The sequence below is a fragment of the Mirounga angustirostris genome, unplaced genomic scaffold (assembly GCF_029215605.1).
Source record: "Mirounga angustirostris isolate CCGP_5_RB_7025 unplaced genomic scaffold, mMirAng1.0.hap1 SCAF_5, whole genome shotgun sequence".
Classification (NCBI taxonomy): domain Eukaryota; kingdom Metazoa; phylum Chordata; class Mammalia; order Carnivora; family Phocidae; genus Mirounga; species Mirounga angustirostris.
Window position 1 is genome coordinate 161,675,301 of NW_026991713.1, and position 15,825 is coordinate 161,691,125.

The window sequence follows — 15,825 nt, forward strand, 5'->3', positions numbered from 1 at the left end:
CTCTCCAGGAGCCTCAAACATCCAGCCTTCTTACTACCACATCCCAGTCTCCGGAAGTGCCTGTTAAAATGCAGAGTCCTGGGCCCACCTCAGAACGGGGGAGGGGTTCAGGACCCGGGAATCTGCATTTTCAGCCAGCACCCTGCATTCTGCACTCCCACTTGGAGAAAGCTCCCCGGGTAGGAGGGGGAGAATGGGAAAAAGATCTCCCTTATTCCCTTCCGATGAGCCTAAAGCAGTGAGAAAAAAAGCGATTAATTTTTCAATAATTCACACAGTTCCACTGGAATAACTTTGGATCAACTGCGATTTTTCTTAAAGTAAATCAGCCCTCGATGTTGGTATTTTAATTGCTTTTAATACCAAATGAGGGGCACCTGGGTGGCTCAGTCGGTTAAGCGTCTGCCTTCGGCTCAGGTCATGATCCCAGGGACCTGGGATCGAGCCCCGCATCGGGCTCCCTGCTCCGCGGGAAGCCTGCTTCTCCCTCTCCCACTCCCCCTGCTTGTGTTCCCTCTCTCTCTGTGTCTCTCTCTGTCAAATAAATAAATAAAATCTTTTAAAAAAAAAACCAAATGAGGGCGCCTGGGTGGCTCAGTTGGTTAAGCGACTGTCTTCGGCTCAGGTCATGATCCTGGAGTCCCAGGATCGGGTCCCACATCGGGCTCCCTGCTCGGTGGGGAGTCTGCTTCTCCCTCTGACCCTCCTCCCTCTCATGCTCTCTGTCTCTCATTCTCTCTCTCTCAAATAAATAAATAAATAAAATCTTTTTAAAAAAATGATTATGACGAAACCTCACCTCTGATTATGGACCCCTGCCACAAATTTGGAAGGCCAGTAGTAGGGTATGAACTTTTTAACCCTCAGAAAACTTTCTGCCGGGCAAATCTTGTCCAGTACTCTGAAACAGTGTGTCACATTTTATGCAAATTTGCATTATGTGACTTGGAAATCAGGCGATTTAAAAATATTAATAAAGACTCGCCGTATGCTCAGATTTTGAAATAATGCAGATCTTGCTTTACATTTATCCCTCTGGGAAATTTAGTCTTGAATAATGCATAGTTTCAGGAATGAATCCCTTGCATAAATCTGATAAAAGCTGATCTGCTCTGACAGGGAGAGGTTGGGGGGTGGGGGTGGAGACCCACCACTTAACCCTTTCCTCCCCATGTCTCCCACAGGAACCTGTGGCCTGGGTGCTGCTTGGATATTCATTTAGCTTCTCAGCTAAGATTTCTTGAACCAGTCACTCTGCAGAGACCTGCACACTCATCCACTCAATGCACATCTGTTACGCTCAGACTGTGCACACACAGCGTAATGTGGGTGCATGATGGTGAGCGAGACAAAGTTCCCACCCTTGTGCGTTTACACTCAGGTCCAGCCCTGCCAACAGCCTGAGAAGCCAGCATTATTTTTTTTTTAAGATTTTATTGATTTATTTGAGAGAGAGAGCATGAGCAGGGGGAGCAGCAGAGGGAGAGGGAGAAGCAGGCTCCCCGCTGAGCAGGGAGCCCGATGCGGGGCTCGATCCCAGGACCCTGGGATCATGACCTGAGCCGAAGGCAGACGCTTAACTGACTGAGCCACCCAGGCAGCATTATTAATGTTCCTGCTTCAAGATGAAGAACCCGAGGACCAGCCTGAGGGCACACAGTGAGGAAATTACACAGAAGCCACATTGGAAAGCAGGTTGTCTGAGTCCAAAACATCCCAATTGTTTGCATGAGGAGGAGGATGTTTGGGAATCTCGGATCCTGGCCAGACAACCTTCTTATCTCAACCACGAGTTTGCTGGGGGAGTCACTGTGACCGTGCCCACAGTCGGCGAGCACATGCCTACGTCACTGTGAGGAAGATGGGCAAGGCGTTTGCTGACTGCCCCCGCCACACATAGATATATTCATTCGAGTTCTGATAGCAGAAGGGGGAGTGGATATTGGGCAGGCAACCCACATAGGGTGTCTGTCGCTGAATGCAGGCTTGAGGGGTCTGGAAGAACGATCGAGATGCTCCAGTTGGACAAGGGCTGGAAAAAGGCAAAGACTCCACATAGTTAAACATTCGGAGGCAGGAGAAGGCGTCTGTTGTCTTTGGAGACCCAGAGACAGAAGACAGGGTGCTGGCGGGGGGAGAACAGGACAGAAGGCGCAGCTGCGATGAGAAAACAGCTCCATGCCCAGTGGCCAGGACCCCAGATGGAAGGGAAAGAGGCCTGGGCTTCTTTTCACACGTGCATGGACTTTGCATATGGACGGGCCATCCCCACGTGGGTGTGTTTTGCTCTTCCCGTGACTTAAGCCTCTTATTCATAAAAGCATGGGATTTTCTCCCTCGGAAAAGTCGAGATGCTATGAAACCTTACATTTCACTTTGCTTCTGTAAAACCGACCCAAAGGCTTTCTTCTCACTTTCAATTTTGCCTATATTTAGAGCCCAGGATGCTCTAACGGCCGGCTGCGCTGGGAGGGGGGCATGCTGTCCCTTCTATGCCGGGCACATGGCAGGTGCCGAGTATGGGATCATGCGCACCTGCAGCTCCCCGGGCCCACTTGCCTGATGAGCGGTGGTGACTCAGATTTACCTGCTTTCACGAGAACTTCTGGCCTCAGGAGTCCCATTCTTCCACCAGCAGTACTTATGGAATTACCCAAAGGGTACACACCTGTACCCACAACTCGATCTGAGCCCACTGGGAGTGACTGCTACCTCACCAGGCACCAAAACCCCCACAAGCCCAGACCTCCAGATGTCACTGCCACCACTGTGGTGGGGACGGAGAAGTGGGGGAGGAAAAAAAAATCGATTTTTTTTTTTTTTTTTAATTCACGGTTACATCGGAGTCACTTGAGCTCAGTGTGTTCCAGAATAAAACGGCTCTTTCTGTTTTGACTCAGAGCCATCTTCAGCCCTGGACCAAGACAGGTGCCCACAGGGTGGGGTTCCCAAAAAATATCAGAGTGGCCTCTTGAGTCTCAGCCATAGAAATTTTCTTGAATGTGGTAGATCCTTGGGGATATCCGTCCAACTCACAACACATTCCCCTTCCTGGGAACTGCCAAAGGGAGGGGACCTGGCAAGAATGTTTGTACAATGTAACTCAAGTCCCTGGAGACAATCAGATATATTTCTTGCAAGAATTTGGTGCTGGGGCCAAGAGACATGGGGTCTATTTCTGTGAAAGCCAGAACTCATAAACATGGCCCACATGAACAAAAAATCCAAGAAACCGTATCTGTGCGCATGGATAAAGAGAAACATTGATGAGCGGTAGAAAGGAAGAGCATGCGGGTGCTTTTCTGCTTCCCTGCGCTAGGCCTGTCCTGCCCTTGACTTCTGGGAGGCTCCTCGGCATCCCCTAGGCCAGTCGGGGTTCTCGGGTGGTCTGCAAGGGCCAAGGCAAGGCGGGCTGCCTTATGGCACTGCAGGCTTCTGTCTTGGGGAGGCAGGGCCACGAAGGAAGACAATTTCCCAAAGGTGCTCAAAGGAAACCACAGAGCATGACAAATGTCCCCTACATCCCTGTAGTAACTTTAATGCTTCTTTTTACTCCTGTTGGCTGCTGTAAGGGTCCTATAATATAAGCTGCTCAGCATGCTGGCCCCTCTCTGACCACTGAAGCAGCTAGACAAGTCTGGCTTCTTCCTGGGGTTGGGACAGAGGGGGGACACAAGCAAAGTGCTCAGGATGCAAAATCACTCTCCGGCTCATGACAGTGCAGGCCAGCACCTAAAGGTGGGGGCTTCCTTAAATCCTGCATCCTAGGGGCCTCCTTTGCCTCTGCCAGAAACCAGTCCTGCTTCTTTGCTGCCACTGAGGGGTTTGCTCTCTCTCTAGAAGTTTCTCATCCTCATGCAAACATGGATGGATGACATCCCCCGCCCCCACCCGCCACTGGTGTTCCTGGTACATTTCAACGTGTCTGAAGCTACTGGAACCCCAATACATTTGTTTGACTGATGTGAATGACGTAAGAGGAAACATTTACTGCACACTGACCTTTGGCCAGGCACTGAAGTATTTAACCAGAACCACGGCTGTATGAGGCTGTCACTATGATTAGCCCCGTTTCACGACTTCTGAGGCCCAGAGAGGCTAAGGGACTTGCTGAAGGTCACACAGCTAGATAGCAGAACCATGATCATCTGCACCCAAATCTCTGCACCGTCCCCATCAAGCCCCTTGCCCGGAGCACAGGGATGGTGGAAGTGATAATTTCTAACTCACTCAAGGTGTGTTAGAATGGATATGAGCTATCGAACCCTCAGCCCCCGAGTCCGGTTGTTATTGTTATAATTAGTAGCATCCACGTCAGTGCTGGTCCTATTACTATCACCATGACTGTGACTATGGAGGAACAACTCTGTGCTGACGTTAGTGGGGGGATCTCATGTGCCCTCAGGACAAGCAGAAGTACAGGCAGAACAGGTGCTACTCTCCCTATTTTACGGTCAGGGAAACTGAGGCCCCCAAAAGTCAAGGAAGTTGCCCAGCATCACATAGCTAGGAGGTCATAGACTACCTCAGATACAACAAAGGTACATTTCCAGGGGTAAAGACAGGTGGTTGACCTCTCCCAGCCCTTGGCCTCTGTAGGGCTCCTTGAGGCCGTGTCAGGGCTGAACAGAGAGCCAAGAAGAGCCCACCAAGCATTTCCAACCCACCAACCACAGGTTCTTGAGAGAGATTGAAATGAGTTTCCTTCTGACTGGTTATGTGGGGCCAGCCCCATCGTTATGGTGCCTCTTACCTCTCTGTGACCTGTTTCGGAGGTTAAGATTGTTTTCCTCAGACTTCTCATGCAGTCCCCAAAAGACAACAGCCTTCCAGAGGCCTTGGAAAGCTTGGTAATGGGAAGCAGATTTCTCCTATCTTCTGCTTTCAGCCAAGTGACATGTAATTAAGATTTACAAAACCCTCTAACATGTGATAATAATTATGTCATTAGATTGGGGCCAGGAAGCATTGAAGTCCAGCACTGAGTTGGTCAGACAGGCATGAAGAAGCCTTGATAAGGATGAGAGGGGGGAAAGATTCCCTCCGGTGTCCCTAAGCAGAGCCAACAAGAAATCTGTGGTTAGACCAGGAGAGGGGATGATGGCAGGAAAAACAGGAGCTGGGTTCTGGGGCACAGTTTGGTATTGGATGAGCTCACAAGTTTGCAAGATGCTCTTCTGTTCAAAGCAACTGTTTAGGCAGGGATAGCAATTAATATGGCATTAATGAGTTTCCACTAATAACTGATGATGGTAATGATGGTGCACATGAATCACAGTGCTTTTCTTAATCATGTTCATATCCTGGCATTTAACAGAAGCTTAAAATACAGGAGAGACTCATAAAATATCTGTGACTTGTACTAAATTATATTGGTGGTGACAAAAATATTGGTGATGGTGGCAGTGAAGGTGGTGGTGGTGATGGTGATGGTGGTGGTGGTGGTGGTGATGATGGTGATGGTGGTGGTGGTGGTAATGGTGATGGTGGTGATGGTGGTAGTGGTGATGGGGGTGATGGTGGTGATGATGATGGTGGTGGTGGTGGTGGTGGTGGTGGTAATGGTAATGGTGGTGGTGGTGGTGGTGGTGATGGTGGTGATGATGGTGATGGGGGTGATGGTGGTGATGCTGGTGATGGTGGTGGGGGTGATGGGGGTGATGGTGGTGATGATGGTGATGGTGGTGGTGGTGGTGATGCTGGTGATGGTGATGATGGTGATGATGGTGGTGGTGGTGATGATGGTGATGGTGGTGGTGGTGATGGTGGTGGCGGTGGTGGTAATGGTGATGGTGGTGGTGGTGGTGATGATGGTGATGGTGGTGGTGGTGGTGATGGTGGTGGTGGTGATGATGGTGATGATGGTGGTGGTGGTGATGGTGGTGATGGTGGTGGTGGTGGTGATGGTGGTGGTGGTGGTGATGGTGGTGGTGGTGATGATGGTGGTGGTGGTGATGATGGTGATGGTGGTGGTGGTGGTGATGGTGGTGGTGGAGGTGATGGTGGTGGTGGTGGTGATGGTGATGGTGGTGGTGGTGGTGATGGTGGTGGTGGTGGTGCTGGTGATGGTGGTGGTGGTGGTGGTGATGATGATGGTGGTGGTGGTGGTGGTGGTGGTAATGGTGATGGTGGTGGTGGTGGTGATGGTGGTGGTGATGATGGTGGTGATGATGGTGATGGTGATGGGGGTGATGGTGGTGATGATGATGATGGTGGTGGTGGTGGTGGTGATGGTGGTGCTGGTGGTGGTGGTGATGGTAATGGTAATGGTGGTGGTGGTGGTGGTGGTGATGGTGGTGGTGGTGGTGATGGTGGTGGTGGTGGTGATGGTGATGGTAATGGTAATGGTGGTGGTGGTGGTGGTGATGGTGGTGATGATGGTGATGATGGTGGTGGTGGTGGTGACGGTGGTGGTGGTGATGGTGGTGATGATGGTGGTGATGGTGGTGGTGGTGATGGTGGTGGTGGTGGTAATGGTGATGGTGGTGGTGGTGGTGATGGTGGTGATGGTGGTGATGATTGTGATGATGGTGGTGGTGGTGGTGATGGGGGTGATGGGGGTGGTGATGGCGATGGTGATGGCAGTGGTGATGGTGGTGATGGTGGTGGTCGGGTGGTGACAAGGACAGTTGGGTAGTAATGACAGTGGGTGGACTGTGGTGAGAGATGATGGTGAACAGGCTCACAGAATAGGGGTGATGATGACAGTACTGGTAGGATTGATGATGGTGACAGTAGTGGTGGTGATGATGTCATAATGATGGCAGACATGGTAGCACTGACAGTTCGGTGATGGTGTCAGTAGTTTGGTGACAGTGGTGCATGATGATGGTGGTAGGGCCTTGGGTGATGATCATCATCACGGTCATAATGTAATAAGGACAGCAGGCTGGTGGTGGTAACGGTGGAGTGTGGTGAGCAGGGATAGTGATAATAGGATGGTGGTGGTGGTGGTGGTTGTGACAATGGTAAGTGAAGGGAGGAAAGAGGGGAGGACAGAAGAATCCCGAGCATTAATGTCATCAGCCCTGTTGACAGGAACTTAGTTCCATTTCTTACCCTTGGGTCCCTGGAGCTCATAGTCCCCCATGCTAGGGACCCCTCTGACTACCACAAGTCGAATACTTCCCAGGGGGAGTATTTATTGGTCCAGACCGGGTTTCACGAATGCACAAATGCCCTCCTTCCCTCCACTGTCTGAATCACCAAGTAGGTTCCCCAGGAGAGTAGAGACAGCAGCATGATGTGGTAGCTAAGAATCTGGGCTTTCAACAAGATATGGAAACAACCCAAGTGTCCATCGATAGACAAATGGACAAAGAAGATGTGGTATAAATATATATATACACACACAATGGAATATTACTAAGAGTGGGAGATACAGGCTGCTAATTATGGAATGAATAAGTCATGGGGATGAAAGTTACAGCATAGGGAATATAATCAGTGGTATTGTAATAGTGTTGCATGGAGACAGATGGTAGTTACACTTTTATAATGTATTTGTCAAATCACTATGGTGTACACCTGAAACTAATATAACATTGTGTCAACTCTACTTCAGTTTTTTAAAAAGTACATAGCAAGATAAAAACATATTATCAAAAATATTACATTGGCCAAAAAAAAAAAAAAGAATCTGAGCTCTTGACTTGAATTTGAATCCTCAGTTGTGCTGTGTGGCCTCAGATAAATTACTTAACCTCCCTGAGCCTTGGTCCATTCATATGTACAATGAAATTTATAACAGCACATACCTCCCTGGATTGTTGTCAGGATGATGGGAGATGATGCTGTAAAACACACAGCCCAGCGCTCAGTGCCCTTGGGGATTTAGTAATATTAGTTGGCATAATTATTACCCACCATGCTGTTGGACAAGTAGAAGGGTCTGGTAGGGGTTGGCATCAAGAGGCTCCCTCTCTATGGAGCACCTGGGTGGCTCAGTCAGTTAAGCGTCTGACTCTTGATTTTGGCTCAGGTCATGATCTCAGGGTCGTGGGATCGAGCCCCACATCAGGCTCTGCGCTGAGTGTGGAGTCTGCTGGAGATTCTCTCTCTCCCTCTCCCTCTGCCCTTCCTCCCACGCCATGCTCTCTCTCTTTCAAAATAAAATAAATAAAATCTTAAAAAACAAAAGAGGCTCTGTCTCCCAGACTCTGCACATTCTCCAGTGCCATCTGTCTCAACAGGACAGCAGAGACATCCTGCTTTTGGAATAGCTGTGCAGGGGTTATGATGGAAAGCATATACAACTGGGTTGCCTCTCGCTGGGGATGGCTGGGATAGGGTCTCTCCCAGAGCCGTCTGGGGGGTGTAATTTAGATTTTTTTTCTTGCATGTATAGCTTCCACATCTTATGCCAGTCCTCTGGAAATGTTGTGATCTGTTGAGTCATTTTTTATTCCTCTCCTACTTAAGCTTGCTGGAGTGGCTGGGATCCCCAGCTTATAGCCATCTCCTCTGAGCAGACACTGCCCCTGCTCAAACTACATGACTTTACCTTAGTCCCTAGTCCTCTCTAAGGCACAACCTGGGCAGCTCTGTCTGGAAGGCCTGCCCTATCCCCAGCCCCAGAGGACTGAGCACCAGCTACCAGTTCACTCATTTACCAAACCATGTGTATCAAGAGTCTGTTATGCATCAAGTATCTCATATCCCACTGGGAAATGTTATCACTGGGGAGCGTGGGATCCATGCTGGGTTAGGAACAGCAATAAAAATGATGGTCCTGATGTCATCTAACATTCCTTCAGCCCTTCCCGGGCAGCAGATGTTATTCTAAGCTCTTTAACTCACTTACTTCCCACAACCACATTACCAGACAGATACCAGATATTCCCATTTTACAGATGAGGATATGGAGACACTTACAGGTGAAGCTACTTGCCCAACATCTTACACCTTGTAAGTGGCAGGTCAGGACTTGACGTCAAGTGGCCTAGCCCAAGTTCAGCTCTTTACCACTCTGCTATACTGTCTCTGGAAGGTTATTTAGGAACACGCTACAGAGGCACCTAACCCAATCTTGGAGGACAAAGGAGGAAAGGAAGGTTACTTGGAAGTCGTGTTGGCTACCTTGAGTCCTGAAGGATTAATCAGTAGGAGACAGTAGGGTGAAGAAACGGGGAACAAATGTTCTTGGCAGAACAGTTAGGAGCAGCTTGCACCAAGACTTGAGGATGAGAGAGAGCCTGAATCAAGCCCAATCCATTTTCCTGAGCTGTTCCAAACACAATCGTTTATGGAGAGTGTAAAAATAAGGAGAATGAGAGGAAGTGATCATTTGTTGTTTGCTTACAATGTAGCAGGCATTGCATGAGTCAGGATAAGCAATACCAGCTGCTATAACAAAGAAACCACAACATATTAAAGGCTTACACAATAAGCTTTTATTCTTGCTCAGGGAGAATCCCACATAGAGGTTCCTGGCATCCATGTGGCCACCTTCTATGTGGTTACTCAGGGCTCCAGGCTCTTCCTGTCTCATGGCTTGACCTAGGGCAAGGGTCAGCAAACTTTCCTGTAAAAGCACGATAGTAAATATTTTTGGCTCTGTGCGTCATATAGTCTGTCACAATTGCTTAACTCTTCCATTACAGTGAGAATGTGCAGCCATAGATGATACAGAAATGAATGGACATGGCTGTGTGCCAATAAAACTTTACTGACAAGAACAGGCAGCAGGCAGGATGTAGCCCTGTTCTAAGGTGTCAGAGCCATCTGCTGGAGCCTCCATCCAGCCAGCGGACAGGGGCATGGTAAGAAGGATCTCACGGGGGAGGCTGTAATAGGCTGGTTTGGAAGTGATGATGTCACATGTCATGAGCCACAACTTAGTCCCGTGGCCATATTCCACGGCAACTAGGACTGGGAAATGCAGGCCATGTGCCCAGAGGAAAAAGCACAGGGATTTGGCAAATGGACAACCGTCTCTGCCACACGCACTCTACATGCATTCTTCATTCACCAAGTGGCAGGGAGGTAGGAAGAATGTATCAGTGGCCCCATTATACAGCTAAGTAGGCTGGGCTCGAAGGGGACTAGACACTGGCTGGGGTTGCAAAGTCAGTGGCAAAGACCTGCCTGCATTAAACCTGCCAAAGCAGAGTTTTGAGGAAGAAGAGAAAGAGACCAGGAACTCAGCCGTGGGGGAGGGAAACATTGAAGAAAAAAAAAAAAAAAAAAGAAGCAGCTTCACAATGGAGGATGGGTCTGGGCTCAACTATTCTCAAGCCAAAAACCCAGGTGTCAGCCCTGATTTCGCCTTCTCCCTAACCCGGGACAGCTCCTAGATGCAGGCAGGAGGGGCCTCACACCTCAGAGGACACTGCCCCAGTCTCTCCTGGCTGCCACATTCTGCCACAGAACCCCAAGGAGTCACAGAAGCTGTAGTGCAAACCTGACCTTCCAGGTCCCGACAAAGAGATTTGCCAGGACAGGAGGGCAGGATATATTTTATTTAATGGTCGTGTTAACTTGACACATGGTACGTGGATCTCTGTTGGTGCTCTTGCCTCTGCCCTTCCAGCAGGAGGGGGGCCTGTCCTTACCTCCCCACCCCAACACCATTCCTTAGCCTTGGCAGATTTCATCCCTCTATGCCTAAAATATTTCCCAAATCCACCCACTTCATCCTGACTCAACTGCTCCCATGTTAGTCTATACCATCTTCACCTCTGCCTGGACTAGGGCAATGAGCGTCCCGATGAGCCTCCTTGTTTCTCCTGTAGCCCCTCACCGTCCTTGGTCCACACAGCAGGCAGAACCATCACTGCAAAGTGTAACTCAAGCCAGTTTACTCCTCTGTTCAACATCCTCCAGGGGCTGCCTTGTTCTTAATATATCATCCAGATTCCTTGTCACTGCCGCATCCCACATTCATCTCCTGTTCACCTCCTTCATCCCCTACCGTTCCCTCAAGCTCTTGTTACTCTTTCACTAAGCCAAACCTGTTCCTGCCTCAGTGCCTTTGCACTTGCTATCCCTTCTGCCAGGAGCCTGATAGCCACATCTTATTATTTCAAATGTGGCTTGCCCAGGGATGCCCTCCCTAACTCCCCATCTGAACACCTCTGTCACCTCATTCCCTTCAAAGCATGGTCACAATCTGAAGGGATCCAGTATATTCTTTGTCTAACTGCTTATTGTCATTCTCCCCACAGGGGCATGTCAGCTCCAAGAATGCAGGGGTCATGTTTGTCCTTATCATGCTCTAACACAGACCTTGTACATTTTATTGCCAGGGTTGGGGAAAACCTATGCATACTGATTGTAGGGACATTGGCGAGTGGGGGGCTTCTGTTTTCATCATCAACCATCTTCTGTCCTCAGTGACACTTCAAGGAGCATCCCAGCCAGGATGACCAACTGTCCCAGTCTGCCCAGGACTGTCCCAGTCATCAAAGTCCTGCATCCATCCTGGGACAGACTTCAGTCCCAGGAAAACCAAGATGGCTGGTCACCCCGAGTGCAAGACAGCACTTAGGAGCAGAGACGCCAAAGCCAGGCCACGTGGCATCCACTGAACCCCAGCTCCGCCACTCACTCACCAGCTGTGGGACCCTGAGCAATTTACTTAGCACTTTGTGCCTCAGTTTCCCCATTTATAAAATGAGGCTAGTAATAGTATCAACCTTATAGGGTTATGGTAGGGATTTAATTGCGTTAACATTCGTAAAGCACCACGTGAAGCAACATGTGAAGTACAACGTATGTAGTAAATCTTCTGTTAAATAAAAAATCTGCAGGCCCCAACCTCTACGCCCATCTCGGGGGGGGGGGGAACTCCAAATGAATCAGCAGAGTCACAAGCCTACAGCTGTTCCCCTCTCCCTGAGAGTGACAGCCCCGAGGTGGCACTTCCTGTCTCTTGCCGGTCCCGCAAAGCGACTCATTCAAATGTCTGCTACCACATGTCACTTGAGTAGGCAGAAAGTTGTCCCACCTGGTCATCGCCCAGAAATTATGACACTTTACTGTTGTACGTGGAACATCAGGCCAGGGCCATTTGTAAGTTTTGGCACCTGCCAGTCTCAGTGGAGCAGATGATGGAGAGAAAAATCCAGGGCGGGACCAGGCCTTCATTCCCTTTCCTTCCACAGGCACTTTTCTGCACTGCTTTTCAGCCAAGATACAAGCCAAATACAGCAGACCTCTCCTGCTCCAGGCCCACCCACCCACGCGGCTTGTGGGGGGTCCCCCAAAAGGGTGTTGAGGTCAACCCCAGCCCAACTCTAAAGGCCTTCTCCCAGGGAGACCCTGAATCCCTTCACTCCTTAAGGAAGGAGGAGATCTCAGTTGGTCCGTTCTTTTTTTTTTTTTTTTAAGATTTATTTATTTATTTGACAGAGAGAGAGACAGCGAGAGAGGGAACACAAGCAGGGGGAGTGGGAGAGGGAGAAGCAGGCTTCCTGCGGAGCAGGGAGCCCGATGAGGGGCTCGATCCCAGGACCCTGGGATCATGAGCTGAGCTGAAGGCAGACCCTTAACAACTGAGCCACCAGGCACCCCCTCAGTTGGTCCATTCTGATTGATAGTCAATAACCATAAAAGGTAGTTCTCAAGCCTGGCTACATATGAAAACGACCTGAGGGATTTTTAGAAAGTACCTACGCTCTGACCTCGCCCCCATACACATGAGTCAGAACATCCTAGGGTAAGGACCCGGCAGTGGGCCTTTTGAAAAGCTCCCCAGGTGATTCAGATGTGCAGTCCTGGGTGATAACCCCCAACACAGATTCTGATTCCGATTAAATGAGCACATAAAGGGCTGCCCGGGCTGGCTGTGTTATCCCATTTTACTCTCATAAATACCCTAGCAAGATAGGCATCATCCTGGGTGGTTCAGTCTGTTAAGCGTCCAATTCTTGGTTTTGGCTCAGGTCATGGTCTTGAGGTTGTGGGATCAAGTCCTATGTTGGGCTCCGCTCGCAGCGTGGAGTCTGCTTGGGATCCTTTCCCCTTCTCCCTCCCCCTCTGATCCTCCCCCTGCTTGCACGCACTCTCTCTCAAATAAAATAAATAAAATCTTAAAAGAAAAAAAAGACAGGTTATCATCCTATTACAATAAACTGAGGCTCAGAGAAAAACTGAGTTGCACAATGCCACACAGCGAAAAATGGCCTCAAAGGCCTTAAAACCCCGTCTTGGGACTCCAAGTCCCACCTCTGCCCACTGTCCCTCGAATATAGCTTCCTATTCCTGGTTGACAATATTCATCCCACTGTTCTTCGGCTTCCTTGCCCTCCCTCTCCTCTTCCATGGGAAGCCAGGTACCATTGTGCTGAGGAGCCAGGAGGCCTGGCATTGAACTCCAGTCCAGCCGCAGTGTGACTCTTTCGTAACATCTCCTTCTGGGGCTTCAATGGCCTTAATGCAGGAAAGAGCCTGGGCAGAGCTTGCCGCCCAGTCAGCAAATCCCATCTCTGGTTTCCCCTGAGCGCAGGGCGAGACTACATCTCCCAGCTTCCCTTGCAGTGAGGTGTGATCATGTGACTGAGTTCCGGCCAGTGAAAGTGAGCAGAAGTGACATCATCGCTTCCAGACCCCGCCCAGGAAAGCCTCGCAGGTGAGCACACCCTCTTCCTCAGCCTGCTGACTGGACGGAGTGGATCCGATTCTGTCATCTATAAAGTGAGGGTGACAAGGAGGCTCCAGTGAGCTATTGTGAGGGCTGGAGGAGTTGACAGGTGCCACGGGCTTCAGATAATGCATGGTGATCGCTGTAAAGTTGTGACGTATTACAATAATCCCCCCATTATCCACGGGGATAATTCCAGACCCCTGTGGATGCTGGAAACCCCAGGTATTACGCGACCCTGTATATACTATGTTTTTTCCTATACACATACACCTGTGATAAAGTTTAATTTATAAATCAGACACAGAAAGAGATTATCGACAATAATAATAAAATAGAACAATTAGAACAATACACTGTAATATAAGTCGTGTGAATGTGGTCTCTCTCTATCTTAGTGTCCTGTACTCACCCTTTGTCTTCTTGTGATGATGTGAGATGCTAAAATGCCCACGTGATGAGATGAAGTGACGTAGGCATTTTGACGTAGTGTTAGGCTGTGGTGATGATCATATGGCAGGAAGCGGATCATCTGCTTCGGGACCGTGGTTTGACTGCAGGTAACTGAAACCCGCGGAAAGCAAAACCGCAGGTAAGGGGGAGGACTGCTCTACTATTTTTCTCACCGCCTAAGAGAGGAGTCAGGCTTAGGCATCCCCCCACCCCCACCCACCCATCCTTTCCCCCTCAGACACATCACCTCTGCAAGGTCAGAGATGCACGTCCTTGTGGCCGGGCTTGGCTTCATAAGAGAGCAAATGAACTTTTCTCCTCCTCCTCCTCCTCCTTTTTCTTCTTCTTTCTCCTTCCCCTCCTCCTCCTCCTCCTCCTCCTTCTTCTTCTCCTCCTCCTCCTTCTTCTCCTTCTCCTCCTCCTCCTCCCTAATAAGATTGTGAGAAATAATTAATACGATTCTCTAAATGGGTGCTTCTCAAGGAGTGGTCCCCAGACCAGCAGCATAAGCATTACCTGGGAGCTTACTAGAAAGACAAATTCTAGGGCCCCACTGGAGACCCGCTGAATCCAAAACAGTGAGGCTGGGCCAGGCAATCTGTGTTTTAAAGGCCTTGAGCACCAGATGATTCTGATGTCTGCAGGAGTTTGAGAATATAAAGAGCCCCCTACTGTGCCGGTCCTGTGAGAAAGCCACCCTAAGAATGGTATTTTTGTTTCTGGGGGGACACACTGGACCCCGAAGAATGAGTAATGTGTGGCATCAGCCTTTCCTCTCATTTACAAATTGGGTGGCTCAGGAAATATATCAGTTTTTAAAATTTTTTCTTAACCCACTGAAAATCTCTGACCCTTACGAGCCGGCACCAAAGCAAATTCAGACCTTCTCGGCCTGCTTCTTTCTGGGGTCGGGACTGGGTGTCAGGCCGAGATGCCAGTCAGTTTGGGTGGGATGTGTGGGGGATCTGTCCCCATGGGTTACCCCCGAGATGCCCGTCCTTCCTGTCCACGCGACCCCTTCAGAAGCAGAAGCTCTCTGTGGCCTTCAGAACATGCTCGAGACCCTGGAAACTTTACTGAGGCTGCCTCTGGCACCGTGATCCAGAGCTGGAGAACTCAGAGGCTGGTCAGGAAAAGGAACCAAGGGGACAGGCTGTGACCCAGCAGCAAGGAGGGGGTGCTGTGGGGGAAGTAGTGAGTTCATGCCAGGCCCCCTGGGGGCAGCCTCATGCAAGCACAGGCCCAGTGCTGGCCCGGTCTCCTCTTTCAAGACCAACTACAAATCTGGAAATGAATTTTCAAGAGAAATTTGAAATATACAACCTCTTAGATGTTGGCAACTAAAAAAAAAAAAAAAAAAAAGCATGAGCCGAAACAGGCATAGCTGTGGGCAGGATGCAGCCCAAGGGGGCCCCGGGTTGGGGTCTCTGGTCTTAGAGGCAGCCTCTTCCCCAGGGCCTCGCTGCCTCCCCAGGGAGACGCAGGGCAGTGGAGTCCAGGACTTGATGCTCGGGCCTGGCAGCACTCTCCCCCACGCCCCTCCCCTGCCCCAGCCAAGTGCAGTCTCTCTGCAGTCTGTGGAGGGAGTCCCCTTCTCCCCCCACTCTTGCTCCAAGATGTTTCTTAGCGCCTCAAACCCCCTGCAGCTTCTAACTTCTCCTAAAAGGGAAGAAAAGCCAAAAAAGACTTACGAGCTATTTCTTCCTCCCCTTCTGCTATATTTCTCCCCTGAGGCCACAGCTGCCTGCTTTGATGAGAAGGAAAAGGGGGAACTGGAGGAAGGAGGAACA

General features: G+C 49.8%; 1 long non-coding RNA gene across 2 annotated transcripts; it reads right to left on the reverse strand.

Moving 5' to 3' along the window:
- Positions 1–9,400: 9,400 nt before the first annotated feature.
- Positions 9,401–14,416, reverse strand: LOC123842611 (uncharacterized). 2 transcript variants are annotated; one of them, XR_010411238.1, is made up of 3 exons: positions 14,283–14,416; positions 13,995–14,146; positions 9,401–9,523 (listed from the first exon to the last, which is right to left on the reverse strand). It is a non-coding gene; the product is annotated as an uncharacterized LOC123842611 (long non-coding RNA). The 2 variants fall into 2 exon arrangements; XR_006790450.2 differs by lacking the exon at positions 9,401–9,523 and adding an exon at positions 12,942–13,628.
- Between the last annotated feature and the right edge of the window lie 1,409 nt (positions 14,417–15,825).